Source organism: Pieris rapae, chromosome 11 (genome assembly GCF_905147795.1).
Source record: "Pieris rapae chromosome 11, ilPieRapa1.1, whole genome shotgun sequence".
NCBI lineage: Eukaryota > Metazoa > Arthropoda > Insecta > Lepidoptera > Pieridae > Pieris > Pieris rapae.
In genome coordinates this window covers 3,376,614-3,404,269 of record NC_059519.1, presented here as the reverse complement: position 1 = coordinate 3,404,269, position 27,656 = coordinate 3,376,614, and the positions used below count along the sequence as shown (strand labels likewise).

The 27,656-nt window shown below is 32.4% G+C and overlaps 1 protein-coding gene across 3 annotated transcripts in view; it reads right to left on the bottom strand.

Annotated features, from left to right (window-relative positions):
* Window positions 1-27,656, bottom strand: part of LOC110997415 (protein outspread) — a 220,842-nt gene that overhangs the window by 47,282 nt on the left and 145,904 nt on the right. The window lies entirely within an intron of this gene.

The following is a 27,656-nucleotide window of genomic DNA, read 5'->3' as shown; positions in this document are numbered from 1 at the left end:
GAATTATTTATATATTTTTTATTGTAATATACGTTTCTCACCGTTTAAACCTTCCCGGATCTTTTACAAATGAAATGACATAATGCCTACATAAGAGTATCCTAAAGTAACGCTTGGACCTCTCGTTTAGAAAGAAAGTAACTAATTGATACCATTACCTCTTCCAAGCTAAGTGCTTAATTGTCTCGATAAAGGAACAAACAGTGAATGTGATAGCGTGGGCGGTCTTCTGTTCCCACGTCATCCCTGATTGATCACATTATCATCCTTAACAGTTATCCTTAACAGTTAATAAAGACCTTTTGTACTTTGTTATATAACATCAAAGCTATTACAATTGAATTAAAATCAATAAATTAAAATTTAAAGAATATTGTCTATGATGGCGTAATAAACAATACTTTCTAGACTATATGCTGTGTTTTTAATACATATTTAAGTTGCAGGGTGGGAAAACAGGCATAATCGTTAACATATACTTAACTTGTTTGCAAGTTTGTAAAGGTTTTCTTAATCTTAATGGTTAGTTGCTGCGGTTAAGTGTGTCGTATCGTAAACATATCTGGCGATATCTGAAAGCAACTGATATGTGTATTTAAAACGTCAAGATGTATTTAAGTTAGTGCTCGGTTCAGGGAAAAGCTTTGTCAAAAGGTTTGTAAAACCCCGGTGACTGGATTTTAGTCCATGAATTAAATTTGAATCGCTGTCTCACCTCTTCAAAAGTGGAAATAGAAATTGCAACCTAAATAAGAATGGTTGAATGTGTTTAGGGGTAAAACCCTTCAATGAATTCCGCGGCTCAAGAACACAAAATGTTAAATTCATTCGCTATTTCTCTCAGTGAATTTCCATAGATAATTCCTGATTGATCTCTGACACTTCATTAGTATAGACTACAGAACAAATTGTCCGTGACATCGCGTGACTGACACTTTGCGATCTCTATCCGCACGACACATGGACCTACTGTCACTCCAATTAGCCACAGCAAACCGTAACAATACTCGTACTGATTACAAAACGCTAATTTTACTCCCTTTTAGGATTGTAGGCCGTCTTATCTTTGTCGTACTAACGGTTTGGGTGGAGTACAGTTTAAAATAAGTTAAATAGCACCTTTGAACAGTTTTTGTTATATTTAACAATGCTTTGAGGTGTCAGAAATTTAGGAATAAAATGAGGTATTTTTTTAAATCACGTTATTCATGTTAAATAACTGTTTTAATATAACGCGCCCATTAGTTATATTTTACATATAACTGTACTAAATCCCGAGTTCCCAGCTTTTATTATATCATAACAATTCGACGATAGTTTCCCGAAGTCTGATAGTTTTAGAATAAACCTAACATCAGCATCAGCGAGATATTTTTCAGAATTGCTAGTTTATGTTTGTATAAAGCTACTTACCTCTAAGCAATGGACTTATAGATAGAAAAAGACAAGCTTTAAGGATATATTAGTAGCTTATAGACAATCGCTAAGAATCTGCGTTCAAATTCCTAGGGAAAGTCGGTCATGCGTTAATAGGACTGGGCTGGCCCGGTACTTGCCAGATAAGATTGTCATTATCTTCACTGAACTCGCCGGCAAACGGGATTATTCTAATTTCATTTGAGCTCAACTCGTTGTAAAGCATAAAGTGACAGGCAACATACATATACCGTTGTTATATTTAAAAAATTAAGGAATTAATATCAGAAACTGCATTTAAACTATTAAATTTAATATAGAATTCAATTAAGATAAGAAAACTTATTCAAAAACCTTTAAACATATAAATATTAATTTCGACGTATTCAGTAATTTCTAAATACGTGGTCACAGACTGAAAATAGAATAAGCTATTGAAAAATGAAAACCAAAGATAAACTAAGTCTTAATTTTTCGATTTAACGGTAAAGGTTTACGCAAACAGGTTATTGTTAGATTAAAGACAACTGAATATATATAAAAAGGTAGTATTTCATTTAGTTTACATAAATAAAAAACAGGGTAGGTACGTAAATTGCAATAAGTGGAACAGACCGATCGGATAGCTCGGCATTTCTAGCCGATAAAATTCCTATTCAATTAGCATAAATATAACAAATGAAGACAACAATAAATCATCTTTATCTACCACAGGATGCTAAATTCCTTTCAATGAAAGAGCGCGGATCATCGGTGCGCACGCGCCGGTATCGGTCGATCGACCGTTTCGCACTCGCCGACTTCGATCGAGATCCGATCAAAAACTGCTAATGATGCGTATAGCATTCCTTTTAAATCGCTATTTAGATATATCCGCCGTTTGATAGTCAATAAGCCGGCATGATTGTAGGAAATTCTCGTTGTTAATCCTAAATACAAGTACGCTAATACATAATGATAGCAAATAAAGCGAAAGTTCTTGTATCATTATCGTATTGTTTGACAGCAGAACACGTGTAGCAAACAACGATTTCAATTACTCATATTGAAATGAATAATAAATAAAACAATTGATAATAACTGAGTAGCCAATCTTATTCGTTATTAGCACGGCCCTACTCCATTGTACAGAGGCTGTTTCAGCGCAGCGGAATCAGTCCAGTAGTCTGGAATGCGTGGCTGTGGCTTTTCAACAAACAGAAATCCTAGGACGTCGCTCCGTGAAGCCTGCAAAGTGCTCAGGAAATTTCTGAGCTGGAAGGAACCAGGCTGGCGTTATTAGCCAGGATTTAACGTACAATGTGTTGGGCGTCTAAGTGCAGTAACTTAGTCCACACTACAGTCATACGTCATACATACTAGGACATGGAAAATATTTCTATATTTCATGCAAATAGCGTACTCCTTTCTCAAAAGCAACAATAAAAAAACTATAAAAATATATAAAGATACCAGAGGAAAAATTATATTGTTTCTGTGCAAACATAAGTAAATCTCACAATGTTATAAGGCTAGAAAAACACTTTGAATCAAGTTGTTAAGTTAATATACATTTAATAAGCGATGATAAGGCCCATTGTTAAGTAATTCACACAGAACAGCTGCGATTAAATGTGAATAACAAATCAGTTGAACAATGCGGTACGTAAAATCGAAAGTGAATTCTTTGTTAGTGAAAACGATAGATTTCACATAGTAGGTAATTATATGCTAGTGTTTAACTCATGTGAAAGAACGCCAGACTATGTTTGATATATTTATATTTTAACAGTCCTTACGTTATGAGATACGATTTATTTATGATATAAAATGGTGTCTCTCAGTATCGAACATGTGATCTATGAGATCATATGAATGTGTATTATTATTGTTTTTAAAAAATAAACATTTTTCGGATTCGAGTGACAGCACATTGAGTGCCGAATACTCGGATCCGAGGGCTAGGGATGGCAATGGTTTTAAAAAAATGAAGTGGGACGCTAGCAAGGATCCATGTAAAGCGCACTTAATGTGTTAATAAATACGCTTTGTTATTTACTAATAACAGATAATGTTAATTAAAAAAAAAATAGATTAATGTTTTTTTTTAGAAAATTGATATTGAAAAATGATTATAGTATCTCTTTGTGTTACGATAATGTTGAACTAAAACAATGAAACACGTTCTGTAATCGTTTTCAATCTGATGTAATATTGTTATAAATTGATGGCGAATCGGGAACGTTGACCGATACGACATAACGTACATGCATTATTCAATGGTTCTATTTTTTTATGTTGTAATATTATACATATACAGTGATATATTTATACTTAAAATTTTATATTATTTAAATATATATTTTATTATTTCCATATTTATATAAATAATTATATTATTTATATAAATATGGAAATTCAAACAGTCTCTATGGAGTAGGAAAATGTTCTATATATTATAATACAAACTAAATTTATTAAGGCGAAACGAAATTCAGCTAGTGCTTAATAATGATCATACTTTAGCATTACTAGACGTAACACGAAAACTTTTAGACAGACGAAATTTTATACTAAAGAAACAATACGATGGACGTCTGTCTATCACAAGGTTATATCAGCGGGGCGCAGACACGTAATTGTAAATCAATTTTATTGTATCTATGTTATGCAAGGTGATAATTCGATTTGCCATTTTTGTTACGATTGGCTAATAGCACACGCCTTAATATTTTGACTGAGTCTTTAAAACTAATAAACATTGCGTTAAAAATATTTATATTATAAATAACAGAGATTTTTGTATGTTTGTAAGTCACAATCTCGTCTGTCAAATATAAAGAAATTACAGAAATAATGGTTTGACAGATTTAAATTTGATTGACGTTTTAGAATGCAGGCCCATATTTAATAGGCTGTATTTATTTCCAAAATAATATCAAGACATGTCCCGTTGCTAAGTTTTCTATTCTAACTCCCGAGATTTTTTTTTTTTCGTTAACATTTTTTGGTATTAATAAGTGAAATGCGAGGCTAATAATAAGACGAAAAAAATACTGTTTAGGAAAAACTAAAATGAAGTTACAAAGCAATGTCACGCCATTTGACAAACTCGAACGACATACGTCGGTTGCGCAAGCGCAGAACACTTGATTGATTAAAAAGTTCAGTCTATTATTTTCGATCTCAATACTATTGTAACTTAAAGTAAGGTACAGTTCACTAAATAGTCGTAACAACAAAAACCATTTTCTAAGAACATACCTAAGAGAATAGTTTGTGGTCTCTATACATAGTCTTTTTTAATAGTAAATATCTTATGGTAATAAAATATGCCTTCATGAGAGAGTTGTCTAACAAAATGGATATAGACGTGATGGCTGGAAGTCTTCCACAATCTGCTTCAGACAGTTTCTTTTTTGAACTAAGTATGGAATCGACTCCCGGTCTTCCCTGAGAGATACGACCTGCAATAGTTTATTGAACTACACTCCTCTCTGAAAGGCATTTTTGTGGATACCAAAAATGGGCGTACACTAAAAGTAGACCCACCGTTTAATACATTTAATTCTCCAATTAAGAATTAATAGTTTTTAGTGTATTTTAGAGACGGTGGTAATATTTTAATAGAAACGTTTTAGGTAAAATTCTACTAACTACGACGCGAATGTGGATGTACCGTCCTTGTAAACAACGAAGATAATGAAAACTAATGAATAGATGTCGCGATTATTTTGGTTCTGGTCAAATTGAATATTGTATGTCTGCAACTGGACTAGAAGTTGTTAATGTAAAGCAATCGTTACATTTTTTCGACTTTTGTTTTAAATGAAGTGTTTAAAATCATTACAAAATAAGGGCAAAAACATAGACATAACAGCCACCTATGAATTACTAATAAAATATACGAGACAGGATAGCAAGCGGCCGGATGGGATGCCTTTGATCCGAGCTTTAGTATGGAATGTTACTGGTGTGGACACATTAGCCCCGTATCACCTCTTTTGGACAAGCAGAAAAATTTGCGGGCGCAAATAATAAACGGCCCAAATATAAGAGTCTTTCCTCCAACTTTGAAATTCTTGAGCTTCAAGTGCACTGGCGCTAATTAAATATTTAAGTAGGCTCCTGGTAGATAGTACCCTCAGACCCCAGAGCTGGTGCTCATCAAGTAATAACAAATAAGTATCGCAACACGGCAATACTGCCAGCATTAAAGGTACACAGGGACCAAACTTTTTAAATTTGTTTTATTTTTTTATCAATTATTAATTATTGTTATTCCTACTGTATATTGAATATTGTATAACTAAAGTAATAAGAAACCTTAAAAATGTTTTGTTATTTTCTTTCATATAAATTTTATTTAACTTAGTATAATTTTTATGAATAAAAACGTAACACGATTATTGCATTCCGTAATTGTACATTAACCTCCGCAAATCCCAAGTCAAGGTAACCTTAAATAATAAAACGCTGGTAATATGAGTATGGTACAGAATGAACAAAGCAGCAGTAGTACGAGATTAAAAAAAGCCATGAATGATTGAACGTAGATTATGATAAATTTACCTTTAAAGTTAAATTAATTAACGGTTTTAATTGTAGATAGCTTTTCAAACAATTTAAAATCCTTATTAAAATATTTTTTTGGATTTAAGCTGTGAAACAGAAACAGTGTCATTAACATTTATTTATATATATTACTAACCTGACATTTGCTATTTCTGTTTTTAAATTTCGAATATTAGCTTTACCAAACATAATTTTAAGTTTTTTAACGTTCGCACGTTCTTACTGTTCACATACTTAACATAACTTTTTTTGGTAGTGATATTGTCAGGTTTTTACCATAGAAATTGATACGGGACAGGTTTGGCTCGAGCATACGGTTATTCAACAAACATTTGGCTTTTGACCAGAATACGATTTGGCACTTAATTCTACATGTCTTTACAATAAATGTGCTCTCTGTATTATTTGTAGATTTTAACAGTACCAAAGGTATGGAATTTAGAGTAAGTTTTATGCCTATTTTGGCAATAACAATATTGAAAACGCTAACTAAAATAATAATTATTTTAATTAAAACTGAATTTATTTTACGATGTTTCCTGTGACCACGCTAATTATATTATAATTTGAAATTTACAATGGTTTTATTTTGTTTTTGTAATTGCGAAGTTATTGTCATCTGTTTTTTTAAATTAGTATTTCTTTTTCCTTACTAGGGGTGCCTGGAAGAAATCTCTTTTAAGGCCGCCCGTTGCCCCCTTAATTTATGTTATTTAAATGTATTTGTGACACATATTTAATTATTTATAAATAAAATATAATGTTAATGTTTATTTTTAATCGATAAAAGCGCGTTTATTACGAAGAAATTTAATCCAACATCAATCTGTAACATATCGAAACTGGATAATAGTAGTAAAATGATATATTAAATATTGTTCTTTAAGAATTTACACCTTTATTAGTTACATTTGAAAGGTCACAGAACTTTTGGCAAACTGTATGAGTTCTCGGAATTTCAATGCTAACAACCACCTGTCAAGTGCAAAGGTACTGGCTTCAAATTGCGGGATGGTTTCATAAGTGCAAAGAAACCCATTATTTCGGCAGAAAAAACTTATTAAGCATACGAAATTGCATCAAGGGGTAATTTTAAATTGCATTTTTGACAGTTATATTGAATACCTTAAGCTTCACTCGTTTTAAGTGGTTAATACAACAAGACGGAGTGGAACGATTTTGTATCTACCTCGCTTAAAACATCTCTCAGACTCTAAAATACACTCTTACGCACACATTCTCGTACACGCGTACTTAAGGACGGACTTCTTAGTTAATTAACCTTAATAATAATTTTTCTGACAAATAAATTTTAATACATAATTTTTATTCCTTTTGTTTACAAAAAGAGAAGAGAAAACTTCTTAACTTTTTTCTTTTTACCATGCACGAAAAAGCTGCCGTCTTATGTATATGTCACAACTATATTTTGTTCTTAATAAAGTTAATTATTATTTATTGTAATCGAAAATAAAACAACGCGTGACACGCGTGAGTATTGGGTGTGTATGAATGTGAGTTAATGAGTGTGAAAATACTAATAATATATTTTAAAAGGTAAGGTCTTAGAAGTATTTCCAATTCTGCGTAATATGCGTTCAGCATCCATCTTTTTATCGTTATCACTGTCTTATTCAAATAATTAAAAGTAAGTAAACCTATTTTTATTCTAATAAAAGATTTATAAATAAATACAGAAACCGAATACATAACACACAAAAAACTGTCTGATATTAAAGACCTAAAATTATAATATGGAGATAAATAATTATAAAGTATTTCAAATATTTTTACCTACATAATAATAATGCAAAATAATTTTGTTATATAACGTAAAAAGATTTCAACCGATTAAATGAATCAACCTGTGATTCTATTTCATTGTGAATATACCCATGTGGTCAAAATACCTCATCTAAGTAATTTTATGGTACAAAATTATGCATTAAACAAAATACATTATGATTCTCATACGTTACGTAATTCACAATATGTAGACCCGAAATAATCATAGTATCAGATCCCTAATGAAGGGTTTATTGAATCAACGTCAGAGAGCCATTAGACTCCGGAGAGGTTCACCATCAATCAAGTAGACAGAAGTTTATAATGTAGTTTTTTGAACTCTAGTTACTACTTACAGATACTTTAATTAAAACTTACCGAAAATCTCTTTCTCCCTTTTGATGATTATTGAGTTAAAATCATAATTCTTTACGGCTGTTAAGAGTTTTAAGTTTAGTATCTAATAGGGTAGGTCAAAACTGTTTTCTGGACTATTAATACTCATATGTATATCGTAAGAATAAAAAAGTTTTATCTACTTCTTTATTTAAATAGTTGCCAAGGGGCATTACAATGAACCGCCAACCGTTTCTGGATATTATCGACCCCCTTATATTTTATTTGTAGATAGACAAACTAGAAGACTGTATTAAATAGTCTAAGGTAAGTGATACCGTCGCATGTTGACACTCACATTGCCAGAAGGCTGTCAAATTCGTTACCAGCCGTTGAAGAATTGGTATGCACTTTTTTCTTTTGTTTTTTTACAAGATGCATATCATTGTTTCCTTAGCAAACATTGTTTTTACTATAATAATTGGACCATAGACATTTTTAAGACTATTACAAGGTGATCGGCACAATCTTAGAACGAAAAACATTTAAAAGCATCAAACCTCGAATATTTTAGATAATTTTTTTGTTATCATAGAGCTTCGTGAGTCCTTTTAAGCACGCTTCCCTTATCTCGACGTGATTAACAAAAAACCGGTGGCTTTGAAAAGGATCCCAAAATAGCTCCATGCTTCTAGTTGATTATTTTGAATTATGCATTTTTTAAGTCGTACAATCTTTTTAACTGGACAAACTGTATATGATTTGAAAAGTTTAGAATAACTTATATTTATAATTGATTAAAATAATAGAAAAACTATGATGTTGAGTAATAAATAAAAGAATTGTAAAATATTTTGACTGCACAGCGAAAACGTGGCCTTGATTTCTGCTCGTCTACTTGACAACAGATAGTCCAAATTCACCCCATTTAAAAAAGTCATAGAAGTACAAAGTATATTATATTAAAAAAAAACTATACAATTGCTTAACTATTTTCAATTCTGGAATCCTGATAACATTATATTGTAATAATGACAATAGCAGGCAACTTTACGATTTACTTTCACCAATAAACCATTCTTAACTGAGTAAACAAATTCAATTATAAAGACCGAAATTAACGCCGTTAATGTTTCGTCAATTCAACTATGGAGCTGATTCTTTGACATTATGTAAAATGCGATCATTGAGGTAATAAATATAGCACAAGACTTTCTTTATAACAACGATCTTTTGTCTTTATGTTGTGGAATTCAATATATTTCGCAGCATAAAATAAACGTTAGGTTTTTAATATATATTATAACAATAATTACTATATATGTTAATAATATATTATTAACAATAATTACTATGTATGTTAAGAACAGACTGTATATTTGTGTTGGAAATAACTTATATAAATAGTAAAAAAGGAATTCATATCATTAAACGTGGAAAAGCTATGCAGCACTGGTGGTCATTGATCTTAAAAAATTACCCAGCATGTTGGTATTTCGAGATAGGATCGTGAAGTGACGTACCACACAAATGGGTGTGCTTAGAAAAATGATGATTCTATTTTAAAACAACCTGATTCAGGTAGTATTGTGCATGGAACATAGATGCTTTAGAATGCTTTAGGGCTATGAGGACTCTTTGCCTCTAAAATTGGACATTTCAATTTCATCGGTGTACAGATACGCAAATCATACCTCAAATTGAAAATATCTATTGGGAATTTCAATGTTTCTTATAAGTCAATGTAGCATGTAGTAGAACGTTATCTGACTTGTAAATACTGAAATAGTTAAAAAGATATTGTCGTCAAAAAAAGTAAGTACTTTATTGTGCTAAATGAAATAGTGGAGTCGCAAAGATCCCTTGATCAATACCTTCCATTAGACAACATTTTAGAAATATTACGAAATTTCATTTATTACATATGCCTCGTACGAATACGATTATCTGCATAATTCGCCAATCTATCAGGTTTTACTTACTTACGTTCTCTGTTTCGTATATTTGTTCAACAATGTAATCTGTTTTGGCTTCGTTTACTGTCTGTTTTCTTTTATAATATGTATATATATATATATATATATAATCATTTATAAAATAAAGAAATATTGCATCTCTCTGTATTGATACGTATAATCTTATAAGTTTGCTTTAAATTTTTATATCTGAAATACTTGTTTAGACTTCATAAAGTTCTTTATACTTACATAAAAAAACGTTGTACACGCTTCCGTAAACATCACGACCAACATTTCGCAATCAATTGATTGATTTCAGCAAACATTTGATCGTATCGTATGTCGTCGGTTCATAGTGCATGCGTGCGCATATGTCTGCGCGTGCGCCGCGTCACGCCATCAGATAAGTCCTTACATCAATCAACTTGTGATATTTTTATGACGTGGATAATTGGCCGGTTAAATTGGATTTTTGAGTTATGGTCTCTCAAGTAACGAGGCGTGACTCCTATATGAGTTGTATAAACGATATATGTATAGATTATAACAACGTGCTTAGTCAGCACATACATATAATACAGAGCTACAATATAAGTCTATAATCGACAATAGATTACGTTTTTTGACAGGATGCTCACGTGATGTTAAGCAATACCTACCCATACATAATGCCAGAAGGCTCGCGAGTGCGTTACCAGTTTTTGAAGAATTGGTACGCTCTGAAGGACCCTAAGTCGAATTGGTTGTCCTAAGTTTATTTGGTTTTTGGAAAATTGAAGTTAAAGAAGGACGCTAATCATCCAAGGGAAGATGAATTATAAGAGAATGGAAAATAGTAGCGATGGGAGACAAATGGAAGAATATGGAGGAGGACTTTCTTTGGAGGTCCCGTAGGTACTAAAATAAAATATAATACCATAAACTTACTGTAATCCTTATTATAGTCGAATATATGCTAATTTTGTATTATTTTACTTATACAGCTGTCCAAGCGTAGATCTTAGCTTTTATTTTAGAATATATTGAATTAATTATATTGGTTTATTGTGTCTAAATATAGTCAAGGTTTCAACATTATACACACACAAGAAACCACTTGCTCACATTCTCGTAAACCTATACATGTAACGAGGAAATACCGCTAAAATCATATTTTTTATACAGTCAAAATCTATTATTACGACATCGAAGGGTTTTATAGTTTTACCTTGATTTTGGTCAATACAACCGGTATGTTGGTATATAAGTGTTGAACGGTTTTCACTGTATTTCATGAACCCCATGTCGCCAGTAACAGTCTGCCAGTAATTTAGATTTTATTTTAATAGTATGGGAACGAATAGAAACCACATAATGTTCCCATTTAAAACTTCCTCTGGTCACCGCAAGGAGAAATAAAAACAATGACTCGCGGTTGGATTATATTACCCCTTGTTAGCTTTTTACTTGTTTTGTTGTTTCTATTAGTCGACTAGGTAAGTGCTTCGGTTTTACTTAAAAATTGCCTGCGTAAGATTGAACCAAATTATTACCAACACACAAAATAATGTGTTTTGTAATTGAAAATGAAATTCTAATAGTCAAATAAAAGAAAAGAGATTTTTTTTATATGATACGGGGACGCCCAAAAAGGACAGTCATCGCAGCCTATAGAAACCCATTTTATTGTGTGGGTTGCCGGCCATTGAAGGACTCCTTCCGTATATTATTCCGTTTATCTTTAAACACAAGGAGGTCTTATCTCCCAGGGTAGGCCCCCACAGGGAATCGTTTCCACAGTTGGCTAGTTCGCAGAAGAAAATGTCTCGTGAAGCGGACTATGGAAGACTTCCAGCCATCAAACTGATGCGGTTATAATACTTCTAAGAATTAACATAACATGTATAGGCTAAATTGAATTCTATGGAATGAGTTTATAAAAAACTAATTTCTCATACTTATCCTACAGGTTTCCGGGAGAAATGGGAGGAAGAAGAGATTCAAATGGGAAGTTCAGGAGGGTATTTACCCAAAAGATATACAGTAGATCAAGAAGCAATTGGAATAACAATAACTAACGTAGATCCATTTGATATGATTTTTTTATAGCATGAAATTATGGTTTGGTTATTTTTTACTCATATATATAAGGTTAGCAAGTATTTCAATTATACTCATCTATGGTCATAATGGAAACTATAGACAATGGCTTGGGAATCAATTCTAATAAATTTTGAATCACGCTTAAGAATCTTGTGTCCCAAGCTGTTTTTACGCAGTATCCCTAAAATAAAAAACGTAAACAAGGAACCTGATCCGTCACTTGTGGTTCTAACCGCATACGATGAGATGGAGGTGAGGGAGGGGAGACTTTAAGCCGTGATCATAATAGTCACCGTGCTCTCAGAACTCAAATAAAAAAAAATCTGTCGTTCGATATTTAGTTCCATACCATCAATCGTTTTTAATACCATGATGCACATTGAATCTATGACGTTCTTACAATCATTATATTTCTTAATAATGATTTTAAGAACACAGACAAGGATGGAAGATATAGTTCTTCCATAAGGTTATAAATCCAGCGACAATATTTAAGAAGAAATTAATTTTGAAAATCTTTTTACTATAATTACATCATCGTAGTTAGTGCAACATGCTCCCTCGCGAGGGGGATGTTAAGGCTCGTACGGGGCATATGCCCCCTTCAGGTGGTGTTTGGGTTCGCACCCTGCTGAACCTACCCTGCTAACCCTGCTGACAGGGCGTAACGGGGGCGGGCACTATAATTGCGCGAAACGCGAAAGGTTTAATTCGTTACGTTAGCACGAAATGGTGTAGGCGTAACCCAAGAAAATAAAAAATCTTCCATCAATTTTTGTACAGAAAACTTGAACAGCGCTCCGTGGGCGTACTTGGAACAGTCATACAAATCAGTGGTGCTATAACATTTTTAGGTCGGTTTCATGATCATTTGTAAATATATGGCATGGCATCGTCTAAATTCCCGTATATTATACATATCAGTAAAACTATCGCGAAACATACAACAAATTCTACCCCTTTTTTCATAACTATGAACGCATATATTGATCTGTCTTTTTCATCAGAGCTAACATGACATTTGATGAAAAGAGACAGAAGAGTATTTATGTTAAATTATTGAGTTTTTATAACTAAAGACTTAGACCCTTTGTAGACAACACCTTAGCGCCCAGTCAACCTCATCGTGAGGATAACACCTGCATTATATAACATGCGTTCAGACCTCTTTAGGGATAATATTATGGCGATACACTTAATACTGTTATGTGATATGATTTAGTCAAACGATAAAATTCAAGAATATTATTTATGCAAGGAATAACGTAAGAATGTATTACTTAGCGTATTAGCGTAAATGTTCTGGGTATATATAAGGAAGTAGTGCTTCTCTGGTGGCTTAGAAACGATCCCTGAGGTTATAGGTTCGATCCCTGGACCAATGGAGTTTCTATCTATGATCGTGTTAAGACTAGCTCGTATGGTCAAGTAAAACATGTGAGGACCCCGGCAACACTTAAATAGCATGTCAGGTAGAGAATTATTAATATTATTAATTAGATTATTATTAGAAATTTGAGGCTCAGAGGTAAAAATTTCTAGCGCCACTGTTTTTTTTTTGTTTAAATTCCTTGCAGTAACATAAAATTGCATACAAAAACATATGATTAGGAAAAGAAATCTCTTGAACTTGACTTTGAACGTATACAAAATTGAAAATTAGCTTAAAAAAGAATAAAACAACCGCACAATTACGGGCGAGTCGAAAGTTAGTTATGACCGATAATGCAGCCATTTTCCTTTCGAATGCGCGAGCGCGGCACTTATATGCAAATTTATTAATTAAATGCCTCCACGATGCACGAAACTGTTCGTTTCTTATGGGTTTTTTTGTTAGTACTCCAACACCTGAGGTGAGTTAATTTTAATATTCAATACTAAGTGATGCCATGGCTTCATTTGCTTTTTAGTGTTTTGTTCTTGTTGGTATAGTTATGTACCTACCTAAGACTCACTTTAAAGTAAGACTATGAATTGCATTAATATTCTTTATATATTATTACAGGGGGAAAACAGGCAGGAGGCTCACCTGATGTTAAGTGATACCGCCCATGGACACTCTCGATGCTAGAGAGCTCGTGAGTGCGTTACCGGCCTTTTATATCTAAAACATCTACCTATTGTTGGAGCGGCAATCAAACGCGGAACATCCATACACGCATGTACAAAGTCACAGAGTCCGTTATTTAACCATGACATCAAATTTGATACCAAATAATACAGAAATCAAATTCAATAAATTATATTCATTAATTTCACAAAAAAATCGTAGCAATAACGACTTGATTTGGCTACAAATTCCACCGTTAATAGTAGTTATTATCCAGTAGGTAGTCACACAAATCAGAGCACTTGTCTAGTGGTACTAAAGAAGAAACTAAGATAATTCTTATTTCTAAACTAACTATTGCATAATTTGCGTAAACAGCCACTTCTGGATACCTTTTAAAAACTAAATCAATCCATTTACACCGTTTTAACAGATGTCTCTCTTCATCATAGCGTAATTATACAATTTGAGAGAGAGATATAAAATAGTAGATTTGTAACATTATATAAATCTTGTAAGCAAAATAATTATCGTTATGACAGATTACAAGTTCATTTAGTGAAGCTCTTTATTACAATATATTAAGATGCCTTACGGTTATAGAAACAATGGAAGAGGTTGTATGAACGTTAGCGATTGTGAAAAATGATGTCATTTATAACCTTCGCGTATGTTAATGAGACCCAGTTTATATATAACGACTGATTAAGCGTTTTTTAAAATCAATTTCGTTTTTTTCTAAACAAATCTAACCATAAACAAAATACCTGCTAAATTTTTATGAAAGTATGTAAAGTGAATGTAAATAAACAAAGAAAATAAATATACAATTTAAATAAAGAAAACTACTACACTATACTAGGAAATGTTAAATGTTAAGTAAATGTGAATGCATAAAGCTGCTGTAAGAAACACAATATAATATAACATAACAATATTAAAATAAAAATAAAAAATTGAATGAACAAAATAAATACAGCAAAAAAGGACCCTGATAAGCAAAAGTCAGGGGTGGGTTCGCAGCTCCATTAAAAAAAAAAAAAAAACCATAAACAAAATACCAAGTTTAGAAGATTTTAAGTTGTTGACTATAGATAGTGTTTTAGATTGTCATTAATTTTATAAAATCTTTTAACATATACTGTAGATATAGCATTATATTTATGGTATAATATAATGGCACAATATTTTATATTCTGAAGCATATAAGACGGAATTTCATAAAACACCTAATACTATCTTTCTTTACAAAGTGTATTTACATTTTACTCTGTGGTCTTCGGTATTTCAGTAATAATACAGAAATAAATGAGCTGAAAGGGAAGCTGAGGGAATATTTAAGTGTATTAAAAAAACAACAATAAAAGTTACGTTATATAGAAATATTACATTTTATTATTTCAGGGAAACACATTTCACAGAACAGTCGTTTTGAATTTCCAATAGAAAGTTAATTTCGTTTTGAAAACATAGCTGTACTATAAAATTAATCTTTGTCTATTCCCAGTAATAACAGAGTTGACCGTGTCGAATTCAGTTGGATTCCGTTACCATTAGGATTAGTCCCTACTGCAGGAGACAATTAACTGTGGAATGTTGGACGCATTAACCTTCATTTGAGTGGGTGCGATTAGGGATGTCAGAATAATAATAAAACCTACTTTCAAGTCTCGCAAGTTTCGTGTATTTACTTTTACAGCTCTTATTTTTAGGAACTAAATATTTTTGATAGCCCTATATGGGGATGCACGCACGCATGAACACGCAGAGGTTTTAGAAAAACTCATCGTTACTGGCAGCGGCGAGGGCGCCAGACACCTAGGCCGATTCTCTACTCGCTGCATTACAGTTCTTACCATTACCTTTAGAACTGAAGAGTGCGACTGAAGAATGAGATATATGTATGATACATACGACTCTTTGTATTTACATAAACGGTATATTAGACCTCAATGCCAGGAACTGACATGAAATTTTGAGCTTAAGACTAAGCGTTTACTTCACTTTTCTTATTGGTAAGAAGGTTAATTTTTCTACTTATACAGTAAAATGCATAGGTCAAAGGCTAAAGTTCAAAAGCAAGACCTACGAAACAATTATCTATTAGGTAGACCCTTAGACTCAAAGCTCAGACAGGGCACTCTTCAAAAACAAATTTGACATAAATTTTACCCTAACACTAATATTCACGTTGGCAGCCCTAACAGCCCAATTTGATTGAAAACTATCCCTATGGGAGAGTAGGAAATTTTTCTCAGTAAATTTCAATGTGATTGCTCGAATTTGAATGGCCCATTTGTCTTGCGCTATTTTAAAATTTTGAATAAGTATTCGTTAACTTCCTATTGTATTTAGTGTAATTGTGTTTGATGGCGTTCATTAGTAAACTTTATTTATTTATTTATTTATTTAGTACTCCTACAGCTTACATAAATTATATATAATTACAAACAAATATACTGAGAATATAGCCAAAGATGGAATACATGATACATTTAACAGCAAAAATATTTAAAAAAGGGAACAAACAAACAAAAATTATTTAATACATTTGACTAATTGTGATTTAATTTATTTAACTAAGCCTAAATTAGTTGTATTGTGTGATGATGTAAAAGTGTGGGTGTGTACGTGATGGTGTGTATATATTATTTTTATTATAATTGCCATAGCCTAAATAGGCCAGCTCGTGAGCCCTCTGGCATCGATTGTCCATGGGCGGCATTGAATGAGCCCTGCCCATTTTCCCCCAGTTCTATAAAAAATATTGAGAGAGAAAACACGGTTATTTAATTAATTTAACATAATAACTTTATCTGTTTAATATATGTATAATTCTTACTATGTACTTTAAAACAAATGGAAATATCGTATACATATTTGATTATTATGTTATAACTAAATGTTTTCGTAGATATATAATGGTTCGTAAATAATTCTACAGCTGTTATGACACTAAATCCAATCCATTTCACTCCAGTGAGACCCCCGAGTGCTATATTAGGTATGATACGTCTGACAGTACAATATACGTAACATACTGACAGATTAACATCAAATAATTAATTTAGGAGGCCATGAACCCGCGACTTGTAGGATCGTATCAAATATTTACAATATCGTGATCGACCTTCGGCGACGCGTGGGAAAGTGCTTGTGAATTATATCTTATCTGCGCCCGCGCCGTATTGTGTGTTTAGTGTGGGATGCTGCGGTTTCACTTATCTGCGTAATACATACCTATGTCTAGCGAACATATAGACATGCGATGAAGGCAAACATCTTCATTGCTATTAATGATAAATGATTTTTGTCGATTTAAATAAATGAACCTCACTGACACACGACGTCGAATTTTTGGGTTTTTCGCATTTAACGTTCGAGCGAATGTTAAATGCACAAAGAAAGAAAGTCCATTGGATAATTTTATTTACATTTTTGTATTCATAGTAGGCCTTATCGCTGACAAACGATCTCTTCCGGGAAGAAAAATCAAATACTAAGGGCAGTGCATTACTAAATCAAAAAAATGCATATAGCGATGTGGATGTGCACAATTAAAACTAACATGTAAAATGAAAAATAAAAATCTAAAACCTAATCTTAGTCACGATAACAATTAATGCTATGTTTTAAAATTCATAAAAAATACAATAACAAAAGAATTATAATTACAATAGTCATGATACTGATCATACATACATACATCTGTTTAAGTAAAGGCAAGGGATATTTACGTAGACCTATCCCGAAGTTTATAAAAAGCCTTCATCGTATTGACATTATCTGTGGGTACAACAGAACTGACCTATAAACAAGTCCAATAAAGGACAGACCAAGAAAAAGTACACAGTTATCTCCGGAGAAAAAATACGCGATCCACGCGCGATGACATTTCGAGCGCACCTGCGCTTGCGCAAGACATCCCAAACTCGCTATTATCCACAATTAGTGCATTGGCAAATACCTTGTAATCGATTCATTGCATCGTATGTGCGAGACTTATTTTGTGTGCGTATTGGATGTTTCTCGTGGCATGATTGTGCGCAGAATTACACGCACTTCGCTGGTGGGAAATTGTCAGATTATTTGTTAATTGTTTCGAAACTTATACGGGTGTTTATCGCCGCAATTTTAATATATGCATTTTTTATCCACTGTAATCAATTTTCTAATTATAGTCTAAATATAGTCCGTCTTACTTATATATTTTTTAGGAAACTGTTTATCTAGCAATGCTCCTCTAAGCAGAGCTCTTTCAAACGACGCTTTGAGGACATGCGAGGCTGATGCATTTGATGACAGTCTCCATATCTTCAGGCGCTGCTGCAGTCATTGTTCCGTCCAATAACAATAAGCAAAGAAGATATATGTTAAATTTTTTAATTCGTGTCGTGTAAACAATTCATGCACATGCATGTATTGTGTTTTTGTATGCCGTGTGCGTGTTAGTGTGCATTTTTAAAATAAATAATTCAAGCTGCCTCGTTTTTCTTTCACGATAATTACAAATAAAACTATCGGTATACATTGTTTTGATTGTGTTTTTTGTCACCGTAATTTCCATAGTTTGTATAATAAATTAGAATGCTCAGTCCCCCGTGGGAGACGCCTCAATGGGTGGTGTAGGGTGTCCATGTTTTAAATAATTTTCAGTCATAAAAGTATACATAAACTAGATCTTAATGTAGAATTTTCCCGAAATTTTCCCCTTTGGAAATTTATATTATTCTTAAATATTATAAGCATCTTAAATAATTACCAATGTATGGTTCCGATGTTCAGCGTATTGTGTATATGTCACCAGAGGATAATCAAATACGAAAGATTATATTTTTCAAATGAGTACGATTGAAATTAGATTAGTGACTTATCAATCAGAGCGCATACGTCGTTGGGTTATCACTTACTTATTATTTTCGCGTGAGTTCTGTAAGTTTATCAATTCGCGAAATAAAATAATACAATCTATCTCTCGTTTTGTTATATAGGTATAGGTATATATAAAATTTCCTAGCTATTATATATCAAGAATGGATGGAATTCACTACTACATATTAGCCAAGAAAATTATTTAAATGAAGTCGTTATTAAAAAAAAAATTAGTCCCATAGATCCTAGACGGTATGGTGACAGTCAAAGGATTAGATCACCGGTACCTTTGTGCGGTGCTCACGCGCATCCTAATAGTGGAAATAATCAGACTGGTAATGGCTTTTGGATGGGGCTCGGTGTTGGGAACGGATAATTCAAACCTTACTTAAGGTAAACTAGACAGGGTGTGTGAAATGGTTTACTATTTATTCTAAATTATATCTTTTAAACGTTTTACAGAATTTTGAATATAAAATAGCTTATTGCAACAGTAGTGTTAGTTTACTGGCTTCAGTGACTCACATCCCTCAGGTCGTAGGTTCGATCCCCGGCTGTACATCAATGGGCTTTCTATGTGCCACACCGAGTTCTATATTTAATTTGATTTATTTCGGTTATAGCTTCGCAGGGGCGATAAGAAAGCCCGCAAAGGATCACGTGGCCAAGCAGAAGGATCGATCAAGGAAAAGACTCATGGTCCACAAAACTATACACTGTTATAAAAGTGCCGCTGCACAGAAACCGGTAGAAACAGATTGTCAGCTCCAGAAGTTTCCATCCTGACAACAACGCTCAGACATGAACTCAGGAGACAGAGTTAATAGGCTGATTTGTGATGTTATAATAACTTTAAAAAAATTATTCTTAACCTCCATCTTCCCAATAAAGCAGTTCAATTTAGCAATAAAGACGTTAAAAATAAACCTTTTTAAGTAGTCAAACAGGACTGGTTCGAATTCTTATCTCGAAAAATCAAAAGGCGAATTCAAAGTAGCAAATTAAATGAAACCAAAAGTCGGCCCAAAACAATAAATCAGTCTGGTCAATACAGCGTTCAATTCAATTTCTTATCCGATCGACTATACCCGAAATGATGGCTGGTACAGAAAAGAAAAAAAAGAAATCGAGAGTATATATGTGTAAATAAAAATAACATTGAAAGTTTATGTATTTAGTTATTCTTATTATAAAAGCTTAGTTAATTAACATACAATACAAGTTTTATTTTTGACTGTAAGTATTGTTGATAGTAGTAGTAAAATTAATGTTAGTTATTTGAGTGTTCTAGTATATGTATGGCCCTTTACGGCAAAAGCCTCCTCCATATTTTCCATTTCTATTTGTATTGAGCAACATTCATACAGTATTTCTCCGTTAGTATTAAGTTATTGATTGGTAATTAAAATATTATATGATTGCATATTCAGGTGATATTCTAATTCATATTAATTTGATAATATGTTTTAAAAGTGGGATGATATAGACATAAATTGATAAGAATTGACTATCATGATATTATTATCTGATAATATAATCTTATATGTACGTAACTACTATATAAAATTCTACCTTTTAAGACAAATTTGCACGCCATTATGTATGGAAGAATATACGAAGAATAGATTGTACCACCATAGTATTCTTGTTCTTTGAAATAAATAAATAATTTTATTTTTAACAATTTTTGTAATTAATGTCAAAACTTTTAACATCGTTTGTCGTTGGAAATATGCTTTCGAATAATGGTGCACACACATTTATGATTCAATGTCTAATTAGCTAGTAAAACGCTCCAAACAAAAAAGCCAATATTATTAATAATACCACTAATTAATGTAAACATATTTAAATATTCAAGCAACCACCAAACCTTATGCAAGTATATGCAAGGTTAAACAAAGAGAAAAGTCGTATAAAAGTAAAAGTTCACATGTGAGTGCGCAAGCGCAGACCTGTCCCGAATTCCTAATCAACGAAAGACGCATCTTTGCGCTAAACACTTTCTATTCACAAATATAATTTGTACAGATAAGTCATAAATTATAGGTATCGTGAGAAATCTCTAAGCATAAATCACAAGTTGTCCAGGCACAATACTTTAAAATATTAGAAAATAATTTAATTACTACTACTAGTACTCAAATTTCTAATTTACCTCATATGATAATGATTTCAAATAACCCAAACATATTGTGCAGAGCAACCTTGGCCTAATGGCTACATCGTGCGACACTCATCCTTGAGGTCATAGGTTCGATTCTCGGCTTTACACCAATGGACATTCTATCTATATGCGTATTTAACAATGTGAAGGAAAACATCGTCAGGAAATCGGCTTGACTTTGACCTAGAAAGTCGATGACCTGTGTCAGGATCAGGAGCCTAATAACCTACTTATTACATTGACAAATGGTCATGAAACAGACATAGAAATCTAAGGCCTAAATAGGTTTTAGCGCCACTCATAAAAACTCAGTGTGCATACCAAAAAACAGAAGGTATTTTATAATACTAATCCGAGGATTATTTGAATTTTTTGAAAAGTTTTCTTTTGATATGATCAGGCGTTTGGAGTCTTAAGATTGTAATAAATAATAATAAGAAGACAGGAGCTCGCGTGACGCACGCTACTGTGCGCATCTCCGTGTACACGGTACTGTGGTGTTCGGCCTAATCGGGGCACATCGGCAACCATTGGATTTATTACATACTAAGTATTTAGATGTTACAGATTATGTAATACTTTAAGAAAAACTATCTAATTTAAATATAATAAATTTGAAATGACTTATAAATATTTTTTGTTTTATAAATTCACGGTCCTAAAATTAAGATCAGGGTGTATCGGAAGATACACGCCATAAAGAACTAATGATTCGTAAGCTACGAAATAACCGGCTAATAGTGGAAACATATTTTTCATGAATAACGCAATTTATAAATTACTTCAATTTAGGATGAATTCAAGAATATAAATTAACATGTAAATCGTGGATATATATTCCAACAAGCGAATAGAATACATTGGAATTAGCATGCGTCTAAATGCACGCCGTGACATTCAACAATGAAGACAAATTACGCGTTTGCTCAAATGCAAATGCCATAAAAGAAACATGGAACATATACGCACGTATTGGAAATTCTTTGTTTTAAGATTCAGTGGAGATTCCAATTGAGAGTCGATATTGTCTGAAACGCTCCAAACCAGGTGGCCGTTAATTGATGTTAGAACAGGAACTTAAATATTTATTCGAAATAAGTTGATAGTGCTTTGTCCGGTTATTTATTAATAAACATAATTACAACTAAGTATTATCAAATATAAAACAACAAACTTATCAAAGCAAATTAAAACATATAAAAACTACTTTTTCTTCTTACTCTTTGGAACTGGTTCAGGCTCTGGTTCTGGAGGCGGTGTTGGAGGTAGTTTCCTGTCCGGCCATTTACGAGACAAGTAGTCGACCAAATCTGCCAAGTGTATATTTTTAGACTTCGCTAGTACAGCACCTGGGAATAAAATTGTCAACGCGTCTACGATATCTTCATCCAACGGTGCCCCATTGGTTTTTATGGCTCGGGCAAACATTTTAGTATCCATTTGCGCCCCAAATTCTTTATGTATGCCAAGCAATATCAAAGCAATATCTTTTTTTTTCTTTTTACATAAGAAATCTGCCCTGTTAAATAAGATTTCTCGAATATCAACGCCTTTAGGCACAAATACAGGTATAACTTCTCCATGTGTTATAATAGTATCTTTTCGGAATGGCTGTTGCAATATTTCTTTACGAAGAACATCAAATTCTTCTTTCACAATTATATTGTCGAGAAGTAAATATTTTAACTTCACTTTCCTATTTTTCAAGCAACTTAACAATAACAAAGCGTCATCGGGCATTAATTTATTGTAAGATAAATCTAAAGTTTTTAATTTAGGGCCACAATTTACTAATCCTGCGCAAATGGTTTTAACAACCTCTGATGACAATCTATTATTATTGAAATATATACTATGTAAGTTTGGGCATCTCGCTATCAATATTCTAATAGAATTACCAATTCGCGCCCCACTCAATGAATTCCAAGATAAATTTATATACTCAAATGCTTCATTTTGAGCAAACTTTTGACAAAGGCTAAAAACAGAATTAGCCGACATTATATTGTTCCAAGATAAATCTATGCGTTTCAATTTGTTATGAGTTTCAAAAGCGTCACATAATGAAGTTAATGAATTCGGACCTAGTTCATTATAGCTTAAATTTATATCAACGATATCTGCGCCCAAAAATATGGATCTGGCTAAATATTCTAAACCTTTATCGCCAAGTTTATTCTTACATAGATTAAGCCTACGAAGACTTTTGTTTAAGTGAAGATTCGCGATGAGTCGCTTTAAGCCTTCCGGTCCAATACGGCATCCATGGAGATTTAATTCCTCTAAAGTAATATTTTCGATTAAAATCTCACCAAGGTGATAACAACCATCTTCATCTAAGAAATTATCTGTTAAATCAACGACTGTCACAAATCGATTATATTTTAAGGCACACGCAATAGGCCGGACACCTTTTGAACTAATACCATAGTATTTTAAGTCTATTTTTGATGTTAATAATTCACGATAAAATTGGCGTATCGGGTATAGATTACTTTCGTCGCATAAGGCCATATAAAGCTTTTGACCATCCTCTGGATATATGGTTTTAGGTTCAGGTTTAAGAAGAGCGTCTTTAATACCAGGATCAACTATTCCAGGATAGTTATAGTAAGGATGACGCAAAACAGAGCTTGCAGAGAGTGGTAAGTATTTTGTACATATTTCACCACTGCCCGGATCATACAAACCTTCTTCATATCGTATTTTCTTAAAGTTTTCTTCAGGAACTTCGAATTGAAGAGATGACCATTCTGATTTTGGAGGCTCTTGGGAGGAGTCATCAATACTACGCTTATAAATAACTTTTACCACGGGTTCTTTTTCTTTAGACTGGATAGAACTCTCACTTAAAGACATAATATTATAAAATAAAAAGATTTAAGAATATTAAGTAATGTTCAATAACTGTTACAAAAGATATGCAAAACTTGTTTGAAAAAACAATGACAACACTTTGTCATAATGTAAAAAGTATGAATATTGGTACCGTAAAAACTGTCATCTCATAAAAAATGTTAAGTTTCTTCGTTTTAAAAACACTTAGAATATTTCAGTCATATAGCACTATCCAATTCTTAAACATTTATATTACGCTCACTTAGATACATTTGCAATTATTTATATAAGACCTGTATAACTATAATTAGCTATCTTTAAATGCTTTTAAATATTTAGAGAATTTTAATCAAAACAAACGCAGACGTTCTTGACCTATACATTAGTAGTGTTAATATTTGCAAACATGCCTGTTTGCAAAAAAATAATAGTTTTCTGTATAGGATTAGTATATTTTTATTAAAAAGTAAACAGTTAAAAGTTATATAGCCAATTAAAACACATTGAAATAATAATATAACAAATCCATTCAAATATATAATACACAATAATAACTAAAAATAAAACTTATCAAAAGATAAAAGCGTAAATTTATAAAATCTTGTTAATTTTTCTTCTTCGATTTCGACTTTTTAGATTGTGGTTCTTGAGGTGGTTCTGGTTCAGGTTCCGGTTCAGGTTCCGGAGGTGGAGTGGGTGGTAATTTTCGTTCAGGCCACTTCCTATTTATAAAGTCAATTAGTTGACCTAGATTAATTAATTTTGATTTACCCTTTGGTCCAGGAAAAGCATTGACAATTTCATCAATAAGATCACTATCAATCGGGGCATCAGTTCCTTCAATGGCTTCTTGAAAAGCCTTGGCTTGAATTATTTCTTTACATTCAAAATCTTTATATATTTGCAAAATAATTAGAGCGATATCAGTTCGTTTTTTTGGCTTTTTAGTTAAATACTCAGCTCGATTAAGGACTAGATCTCTCATATCAGGACCTTTAAGTTTAAAAGCTGAAACAACACCCCCATACGCAACCACTAGATTTTTTTTCGATTTCATAGCTTTGATTTGTTCCAATAGCACAAGAAAAGCACCATTGACAAAGATGTTGTCCAACATGACATTTTGTACTTTAACTGCATTTGATTTTAATTTGTTTAAAATTAGAAGTGCATCTTCCGGAGTCAAAGGATTATAAGATAGATTATAGGTTATTAACTTTTTAGCTCGTGTGAGATTTCCAACAAGATTTTCTGTAGCTTCACCAGTAAATCGGTTATTACTTAAGTTTAAAATCTTTAAATTAGGTGCCCTCATTGCAGATTTAATAGCTCCAGCAATCCGAACCCCAGAAAGGGCATTCCATGACAAATTTAATTCTTGAAGTAATTTATTCCCACTTAGTTGTCCTAGAAAATTAACGATACCATTTGGTGGGGAATATAGATTATTTTTTGATAGATCTATATGAGTAAATTTATTGTGAGTTTCCAGTGATTCCGATAGAGTCAACAAAGATTTGCCAGAGATATTGTTTTTGCTAAGTGAAATTTGCAATAATCCAATACCACGAAAGACAATATTCGCGAAATGTTCGAGGCCTGCATCACCGATTTCATTTTGATTTAAATTTAAAATACGTAAATTCTTATTTAAAATCAACCCAACACATAGCTGTTTCGCGCCCATAGGTCCGATCCGACACCCAGACAAATTTAACTCATGAAGAGTAGAATTACAAATTAACATTTCACCAAGATGAAAACAAGCATCTTCATTAAGAAAATTATCCGTAAAATTTATAGACGTTACATGTTTGTTGTATTGCAGGGCCATTGCCATAGGGCGTATGCCAAATGGATTCACGCAATAGTATCTTAAGTCTATGCTGCTTGTACGAAGTCCGCGATGAAACGATCTGACGGGGCATTGACCCATTTCGTCGCAAAGAGCAAGGTATAATTCTTGTCCATCATCAGGATATATCAGTTGTGCTTCTGGTGCTAAAAGAGCCGTTGTAATACCTGGGTCTAAGACAGCTGGATAGTTATAGTATGGATGCCTCAGAACAGAGCTTTGAGACATTGAAATGTACTTAGCGCAAACTTCTCCACTTCCCGGGTCGTATAAACCTTTTTCATGGAGTACTTTCTTTTTATTCTCTTCAGGAGCTTTTAAAATAAGTGAAGACCACTGCTCCATGGGTGGATCTTCTTCGGAACTTTGGTCTATATTTGTCTCGAATATAACTTCAGTTTTATCTTCTTCATCGGAAACTTCTGACGACATTTTGATAAAAATAAACAAAACGTACTAAAATTAAAATATTTATAAAATATATAAAACAACAAATTATTTCAACAGTAAAAGTAATGTCAAAAATGATGAGATATTTTTTTTAGCTTATTTATGGACAACGTGATCCTTGTTCTTTTATCTGTGCTTATTATTATATTGCAAGTTATCTATTATCTTGTCAATTGTGAGTATTCTAATAGTAAAATGTTTATCGTAATCTTTAATCAGACTAAGGCTACTTCAGTGTGTACGAATTGGTAATAAGCCCACCCAAAACACAATAATAGAAATATTAATTAATAATAACAGGGTTTTAATTGCAACAGAGGAGCGAGCACGCAATTGTTGGAATTAACATTCTATGATCGTAATTGCTATCGTGTTAGCTCAATAAATAGTTTGCTTTCGCTGTGCAATCTTGGAAGTGAATTATTACAGTGAGGAAATGCGCCTGAGTAGTAATTTAAAACAATTTTCATTTTTATCTTTTGTAGACGTTCATTGCACTAAGTCATATTCTTCTAGATTTTTATGTATTCATTGCAATATTTTTTACACACATTTTTTTATTTTTTTTATTTACATTTTTTATTACAGTACTTTTTTACGTTTTTAAATTTTACTAAAAGTGTTAAGGAAAAAAATTACGTACCACTTTTTTATCAATTTCAGGTTCAGAAATTCTTTTCTAAATAGTAATAATGTTCCATTAGCAAAAAATAATTAATACGCCAATAAAATGTTTAATTTCATTAATTAAACCATAAAAAGATTAATTTATTAGAATGTCTTGTGACCTTCAATTTTGCAACCTGTCCGCGTCAGTGGGTCAGGCAGAGCCCAGGGCAAGAACCTCTTTATTCGAGACCTCTGAGTCGTCTTGTCATAGAGTAATGTAATGAAGACTTATATTATAATTATATAAATGAGTTATATGAAAAAATATATGTCCAATATTGTTTACGTAATATTTGTTTAAAGGCTGATAATAATAAATTAAGTAACATATGCATTTGACAAGGTCAAGACGTAATAGTACGTATTATTATTTTATTAGTAATTTTAAAAGAATTTTAAAATGTAGTCGTAAATAATACACATTTATTTAGGTAGGTCAAATTATAGACTCGTAAAGTCAAAATTGGTGTTGTGACATGTTTGTCATATGACATTTTATACGTAAACTTTATTTTTACTAAATCTCTGAGTAAAGTTAATCTATGTTAATGCCTAGAAATAGCTTGGTGTTTGGGCGGGGCGAGTGAAAGTTAGCTGGAGGATACGGAAACCGCGCGGTTTCTT